General features: G+C 33.4%; 1 pseudogene; it reads right to left on the bottom strand.

Moving 5' to 3' along the window:
* Nucleotides 1-821: 821 nt before the first annotated feature.
* LOC21394540 lies at nucleotides 822-5,395 on the bottom strand (annotated as a pseudogene).
* Nucleotides 5,396-8,542: the final 3,147 nt, after the last annotated feature.

Raw genomic sequence — 8,542 nt, 5'->3', positions numbered from 1 at the left:
TATTACTTGATTGCGATAGCGTATACTTGCGTTACGATTTTTCACAACATATATGATAAGTTTTCAATGGTTGTATTCTCATTGTGTTACTTATTAAATATGAAAATTTGATGACATAGCGCGAAAAAATTCTAATTTTATTATTTATCATATTTTTTTATCAATTATTTAATTTATTACAATAATTAGATTAATATTTACGACTAAAATAATAATACTCATTAATAAATAAATATTATAGCAACCCCAACCATTAAAACCACACCCATCCAGAAGACCCAACTTGGCCTCCAGTCCATGCTTTTTATAATTTCAATGGCCTTTAAATTACTTTTTTTTTTTAAATGCGAGAAGCTACGACTTGGCCTTCCATGACGATGATGGTCGTTATGGCCTTTAAATTATTATTTTTTCTCTTTTTGTGTGTTTCCACAGTTCATCACTAATGCAACTTACAATCATCTTGATTTTATTTTCATCCATTAAGTACTTATTATTTACTGAAAATTAGGGACTAACTGTTGATTTCTCTTAATTAGACTCTCTACATGGTGGAAACTGGAAAGGAAGGCATACAAGACAATATTTATATGTCCATTTTCACATCATCTTTTAAAGGAATTAATAATAATTTTTAGAATTAGAATCTCTTCATATATTTATCCAATAGCTTTATGGGCATGTCTACGGTAGGGGGCTTGCTTTTCTCTATCCATAGGGTGTGAATCAAAAGACTCAAATTAAATCTCAGTTAGGATTTTTATAGTCTCTTCCACACTGAATTCTAGCCCAAACACAATTAAAAAAAAGAAATTGAAGAGCTAATATCTCTTTTTCCCCTGCATTCCATCGCTGCTGCCCCCGACACCCACTTCATAATCAACCACTGAGGCTCCCAACCTTTGACGCTCATCTATGTCCTGCTCAAAAACCCACAATCTCAACTCTGGTGAGTGGGTCCCTTGATGAAATCAGTGAGATCGCAGGTGATTCCACTCTTGAGGAGGTCCGATGGCAACCTCCTATACCGTCGGATTGGGCAAATGATGAAGGCCAAATCACCAGAACACATGATTATCGCGAAGTCGGTTAGGGCAAACGGCGAAGGCCTTTTCTAATGGAAAAGCTATATGATTGTGGTGAAGATGAACAACTCCAATGAATAAGGGTTTTTACTATTTCCTTAATCATTTTGTCTTTTCTTTTCAAATGGGAAGACTTCAGGCACATTCACGAGTATATGTTTTACTTTTTTTTTCCTAACTATTATTTCCGCTTAGGGTGGAGAAAAATTGATTGATCTGTTTGTACTTTGTTTATCTTGTTTTTCTAATAAGGAGAGAGAATTTGTATATATCAAAACGTGTCTTAGAAATTCACATGCCCAAATCCATTATGCAAAATATAATGTAAAAATTATAAATGTGAGAGTAGTATTTGAATAATCAACAGGTAGTCGTTTCTTTATTTTGCTTTCTTTGTGTATATGTTTCAAATCTTTACTACTGTTGATTTTGTGTTCAGGATGAACCATTTCTTTGCTCGGTTTTCTTAATTTGTTTGAGAAATACTACCAAATTGTAACACCCCGAAGAATTAAATGGGATTAATTGATGTAATTAAGATTTATTAGTGTGCCTAGTCTGATTTAATTAATTGACTATTGATTAATAAATATTTCTGAGGTGTAATTTAAATAATTCCAAGGAATTTAAATATTCTCAATAATTTTATTTTAATCCAGAAGTGTGTATGGGCGCATTTCTGGACTGTTATTTTAATTTTGTGACACCTATTCTTTTTCATTTCTTTTTCCTTTTTCTTTTTCTTTTTCTTTTCTTTCCTTTTCCTTCCCTTCCTCCCGTGCATACTCTCTCTCTCCTCACTCGCTCTCTCACTCTCTCTCTCTCTCCCATTTGTGTCTCAAATCAACCGGATTTCGAACCAAAGGAGAATTTCAAGAAATTTTCAATGTCAAGAGAAGGATTCAAGGTAAGATTTCTAAAAAATCTCTCTTGAATCTTAAGTTTTCAGATTTTAAAACTTATTTTTAGTTCGAAATGGATTTTGATGGATTTTGAGTAAAACCATAGTAGAAATTGGAGATCTTGGGTTCTTTGGACTTGTTTTAGGACCTAGAACCCGGATCTGGTGGTTTCCCTTTAAGATATGTCAATTTGGAACTGAAATCGCATGTTTTTGGGCTGATTCCGCGGGCTTTCTTCGCCCTGTTGTTCTTCACAGGTCGACCGGACTGGTCGACCAAACTGCATTAGGCTACCGGTCGACCAAATTGCACACCACCGGTCGACCGGTGGTGTTGCATTGCTTTGTCACCGGTCGACTAGTGTGCACTGAGTTTGACCCTGTTTTGCCTGAAAAGCCTTGTTTTGGCCCTGATTTTGAGGGGAACCCAAATTAGCTTCATTTGGGGACCCAGAGTCAATGGATTAGCATCTTTAATCCACGTTTTGGAATTAAAACCCTTGGAATGATGATTTGAAACATGAAATTGATTATGGCACACTAATAGGAAATCAAATGGTATAACTGAGATTGAAATTGCTTTAGGAATGTCAATTGGATCCTAAAGTGTTGTCTTGTATTATTGTTAGCTGAGGACTCGGATTGAGGGGCTTGAGGAAGCGGAAGCTATAATAGTGCACTGCTAGCCATAGGTTTGATATTCACGGGGTATGATTCCTTACCCCTTTCCTTTGTGAGCCTGTTTTCAAAAAGAATTTTGGCCTCGCAAATGTTTTAAAGAAAGGGCATGTTTGTGAAAGAAAACATTTTTAACCCCATGGCTTGTTGTAGTTCATGGGAGTATAATGAACTGTTTCATAAAGTTTAATGAATTATTTCTTAAGACAAGAGATCTTGTGAATCGGTAAACCGACTGATGGCCTAGATAGGATGTGGAGAGTGCATCCTTAGGGGCAGGACCCGAAACCCGGCCCGGGGGTGATGGCTTGTGCATTTGGTTGTGTAAGTAATTTATCATAGTATAAATTACTTGCTGATACATGTAATACAATGATTTTCACTTACATTTCCTTTGAGAAAAAGGATGTGAGGTTCCGGCTGTTGTGTTGAAACTGAATGTTTATTTTATTTACTTATTCATTTATTTATTTACTCGCTTATTTATTTATTTATAAAGTTTATTTCAAAATATATCCTACTGAGCATTTCGCTCACGTTTTATTGTTTTATAAATGTTAACCCCTCTCAGGTGACTCTAGGAGCAATACGGAGTAGTTGAGTTGCTACCACCCGGTTGAGAGAGGGTTGTGTTCATCCTCTTGTCGTGCACGAATGTAAGGATTAGTAAATTTTGTAAACTCTTATATTCGGATTTATAGACTGTGGTTGATGTCTGTAACTGTAATGTATTATTTGTACGTCCATGTATGTATGATACTGTAAGATCATGTGGATAGTTCCTGTAGGTGTAACCCTGAACAATGTAAGAGGCTTGAGTGTTGGTCTCTTCCTTGTGTTTTATTTTCAATCGAATTAGGAGGCTTGTTTTGGGGAATTTGCTTTAATATTTCACTTTATCCCCTAACCGAGTCTCCACGTTACCACCCTGACTGCGGGGCGTGACACAAATTCCTCAAAAATAGTGACAAAAGCGATCGATTGTCTTCCACTGGAGGAGGAAGAGTTGCCGAAGGTGGTGGACGAATCTATCAGCTTTTGAGGTTCACATAAAATTTAGATAGAATTTTTAGTTTTTTTTCTCTGATAAAAGGTGTAATCTATTTTATAACTGTTTGATACATCATTCTAATCTAAACCATTCAAAAATGATCCAATGGTTGATGATTCTTACCCTATCAGTAGGGTGTAATCACTGCCCCTACAATAGACTTTCCCTAACTTTATATGTTAAACATAAACCCACTCCTCAAAGCTTTATATGCTTTTTTAAAGTAAGCAACTCTTCAAAAATGCTTGCAAGTTATTTTTTTTTATATATATATTTTTTTGGGACAGAACAAGTTGATTTGCTGACAAGTCTGTTTTGACGAAGAGATTTCATTGTCTTTTGTATAACCGACCAATTTATAGACAAGAAAGCAAACCTACCAAATAAATATTCTTTTAGGTGGATAAGCTTGACGCACATGAAATACTAGTCAACAACTTTTCAATTTATAGGCCGTGATCTATCCATGGAATTTAGCACCAAAAAGGCTAGAGGATCAAATTATATATATATATATATATAAAAGAATCAGATTTATGTTTAAAGAATCAGTGCTATTTTTTTTTTTTTCACGTAAATATTCACACGATCAATGAGGGAGAAAGGGATAAATACATTTTATAAAAATATTCATGGTAAATAGTATATTTATGCTAAATGATTCATTTAAAAAGCATATTGAGGGTGATTTGTAGAAATATAAGAAAATTATTAAACGTAGTCTTAAAGTGCGTGAATCTGAATTTTACGCATTACATTTAATTAATACTTTTTAATGACTAATTTAGTTATTTAATTATAAAGAATAATTATAAAAAATAAGAGATAAAAATCTAAATCTATACACTTTAACTTATATTTGTCTTCTTTTCTCATAAAATTTTACAATAAATATCTTAACATATGTTTTTTATCATAAACATTTTAAAAAATAACGGGTGCGTTTGGAATTGGTTCCAAAATGATTTTGTTTTCTGTATGAAAATAGAAATGAAAACGTCCTCATCAAGGATCTTCTGAAACATCTCAACCCCAGTAACTGTGGTGCTCCTAGTCTCTCCAAGCCCAACTATATCCACAGTGTCTCCAACCTTGACAGTTCCTCTCTCAACACGCCCTGTCGCCACTGTCCCGCGGCCGGTGATCGAAAAAACATCCTCAATCGCCAAGAGGAACGGTAGATCGGTTTGCCTCTGGGGAATTGGAATGTAATTGTCAACTTCATCCATCAAATCGTAGATTTTATCAACCCACTGATTCTCTCCCCTCTTGATTTTGGGGTTCGCCATTAGAGCCTCTAGAGCCAACAATGCGGAGCCGGAGACCATCGGAACCTCGTCGCCGGGAAATTCGTAGGAGGAGAGAAGATCTCTGACCTCCAATTCGACCAGTTGGAGAAGCTCCTCGTCGTCAACCTGGTCCTGCTTGTTCAAGAAGACGACCATGTTCGGGACGCCGACTTGCTTGGCGAGCAAGATGTGCTCCTTCGTCTGCGGCATGGGGCCGTCGGCCTCGGAGATGACGAGAATCGCGCCATCCATCTAAGCGGCGCCGGTGATCATGTTCTTGACGTAGTCGGCGTGGCCGGGGCAGTCCATGTGGGCGTGGTGGTGGTTCGCAGTCGTACTCTACGGTGGCGGTGTTGATGGTGATGCCGGGGGGTGCAGTCGGGGGTGGTGGGCAGTGGAGAAGAGAGAGAAGAAAAAAACAATGAAATCCGTTTTCAGAAAAAGAAAACGAAAACGAGAAAACGTTTTTTTTTCGTTTTCAGTTTTTCAGAAAAGACAAAAACGTTTTTGTTTTTGTTTTTTAAAAATTTTTACACCAAACACATTTTATATTTCCGTTTTCATTTTTTAGGGTGCAGTCGGGGGTGGTGGGCAGTGGAGAAGAGAGAGAAGAAAAAAACAATGAAATCCGTTTTCAGAAAAAGAAAACGAAAACGAGAAAACGTTTTTTTTTCGTTTTCAGTTTTTCAGAAAAGACAAAAACGTTTTTGTTTTTGTTTTTTAAAAATTTTTACACCAAACACATTTTATATTTCCGTTTTCATTTTTTAGTCTCGAAAAATGTGAAAAATAGAAATGAAAATGGAAACAAACAGGGCCAACCTATCTCCTATTTCTTTAGGGCATCCTTGTAGTTAATACAAAGTATAACAGAAATTAGCTGCTGCTACTTCTTCTTCGTGTTTTATCCTGTTGAGTTTGTTGATTCGAGTTTTTAATTTGAGTTGAGATGTGATTTTATGTGAGAGCTTTTTACTGTAGCAAAAAAGTTAAATGTGACTGTTTTTGAGAGCTAAACTATAGCAAAACTCGAATTTTAAACTCGAATTGGTGAAATGAACGGGGCTATTATTTTTTCGGTTTGATGGGGGGATGAAACAAAATAAGTGAAAGGTTATAGAAATGCAATATTGCTCGATGCTAATTGACCGAATATATAGGATCCATGCAAATATAATTACGTTATAATACTAATATGATAACTAATATAATAACTAATATTTTGGCGTTCTAAAAAAATAATTTTTTGGGATTAAAATGCATTAATTGCTAATCCACGGATATGATCCAAGCAAAGAGATAGTTAATTAGATTCTAATGGGATTATTTCTCTTTTTGAAAATAAAAAAGCAACGAAATATTTTTGTCGGCAGTAAAAAAAAGGGAGGAGAAGACAAAAGAAAGTTACAAGAAGGCAACCCTCGTTCACTTCGCTGATTCGAGTTGAGATATGATTTTATGTGAGAGCTTTTTACTGTAGCAAAAAAGTTAGATGTGATTATTTGTGAGAGCTTTTTACTGTAGAAAAATTCGAATTCTAAACTCGAATCAGCGAAGTGAACGGGAAAAGACTGGACAAAGCAGCCTACCCAAACTTAATAATAATAATATAATAATAGTAATAAACAAAGTTATGTAAATTATGGTGCGTTTTATATATAGATTCAGAATCATAATTTTAAATTTTAGTTCAGAATTAATATTTATTTACAGTGATTTTGGATCATGATTTTGAATTTGAATGATTCTAAATCATGATTTAAAATCTGATGTGATATTTTAAACTAGTTCAAAACATAATTATAAAACCACCATTTCTTGATTTAAAGTGATTCAAACTCCTGATTCTGAATCATGGTTTCAGAATCATGATTTGAACTTGAAATAATAAATTATGATTTAGTTTTAGAATTATGATTAAATTTAAATCTTCGTACCAAACGAATCCTTAGTTATTTAAATCTTCAATTACAATTGATATTAATTAACTTGTTTTAAAAAAAATTGTGGCTATAGTTATATTATTGGGCGGTTAAAAGTAATGCCATCATGCCACCTTATCTTTTAGATGAACTGATGAAGTGTAATTTATTTTTGCTGAATCTTTTGGATGAAGTGTTTAATTGGTGATGATTGGGACGCATTCTTATACATATTCTGCCTTTAGAGTAACGAAAAAGGTATGGACAAGGTGCTTTAAGATAATCTTTTTCTTTAAAAATAAAAATTGAAGGGCACTTCTTTTTTTTGCTGAAATAATTCTGCTATACTTTTGTTCTTCAAAATTTTTTGGTGGAATTTTTGCTTCAAAAATTCTGCTATAGTTAATATGACATAAAACCTCACATGATTTTATGGTCTCGTTCACTTTGCGGATTTGAGTTTTCAATTTGAGCTGAGATGTGACATTTTTTGAGAACTTTTCACTGTAGCAGAAAAAGTTAGATGTGATATTTTCTGAGAGTTTTTTACCGTAGAAACTTAAAACTGAAAACTCGAATCGGTGAAAAAAAAAATCATGTAATAAATCACAATTTTGACATTGTTACACATAAGCGGAATGATACCTAGATGCCTTATTTTTTTTTATTTTTTGTTTTTTTTTTCTCTAATGGATCTACCATTTTACCAGAAAGAAAAAAGAAGTTTACGAACAATAATCATATTGCGATATTGTTTCAAGTTTTTATTTTTCAGAATAATATTGTTTTAATTTGGGAGTTAAAATTTTCCTCAGAAAAAGTTTGAAAGCTATATTCTCCAAAAAGGACGCCATCTTATCCAAAAAGGAAAGCGTTACGTTAGAGTATATTATTTATTAATGGAGTAATGTTTCAATTAAATTTTAACATCTATAAGTGAATCTACGTTAAAAAAAAATAGCGCACCCTTTGCAAATAAATCTTTTCACTCTAAACATAAAAACTTAAACAAGCGTCTAAAAACGTTTCTTTGTTGGCGGAACAAAACAATGTGCCTTATAACAAATTTTTTCCTCTAAAAAATAAGAAAAATAAAACTCATTTTCTTGAAAAAAGAGTTAAGAGAAGTGCTTCAAATTGTGTCCACTATCAGACTTTGAATCTATGTATTAAGACGCTAACGGATCTATTAATTTTAATTTATTGTATTAAATTTTTTTGTGGGTTTTATGCTTTGTTGTTAATAAAATGTTGCTTTATATATTAAAAAAATGGGGTTTCTTTATTAAGATCAAAAAAATAAAACTATCGGTAGTTTTATTTTTTTTAATTTTTTTCAGCTGTCAGATCTGTATTAAAAACTATCTATTATGCATATTTTTTTAATCTCATTTAATTTTAATCAGATTTAATAGTCAAAAAATTAGTCTTACTGATTCGACAACCTATCGGAGTCGGTCTCTAAAAAAACCTTTGGAAATAAAAAAAAACATCTCTCTTTTACGGGTTTTTTTTTATAGAACTGTCTTCGATCGGTCAACCTACTAGTATGACACTATGACCAATTTTATGATCGATGAATATAATCAAAATAAATAAAATTAAAAAAATATATA

Source organism: Morus notabilis, unplaced genomic scaffold (assembly GCF_000414095.1).
Source record: "Morus notabilis unplaced genomic scaffold, ASM41409v2 Scaffold542, whole genome shotgun sequence".
Classification (NCBI taxonomy): Eukaryota; Viridiplantae; Streptophyta; class Magnoliopsida; order Rosales; family Moraceae; genus Morus; species Morus notabilis.
Note: the sequence above shows the minus strand (reverse complement) of the source record. Positions and strands in the feature narration are given on the sequence as shown.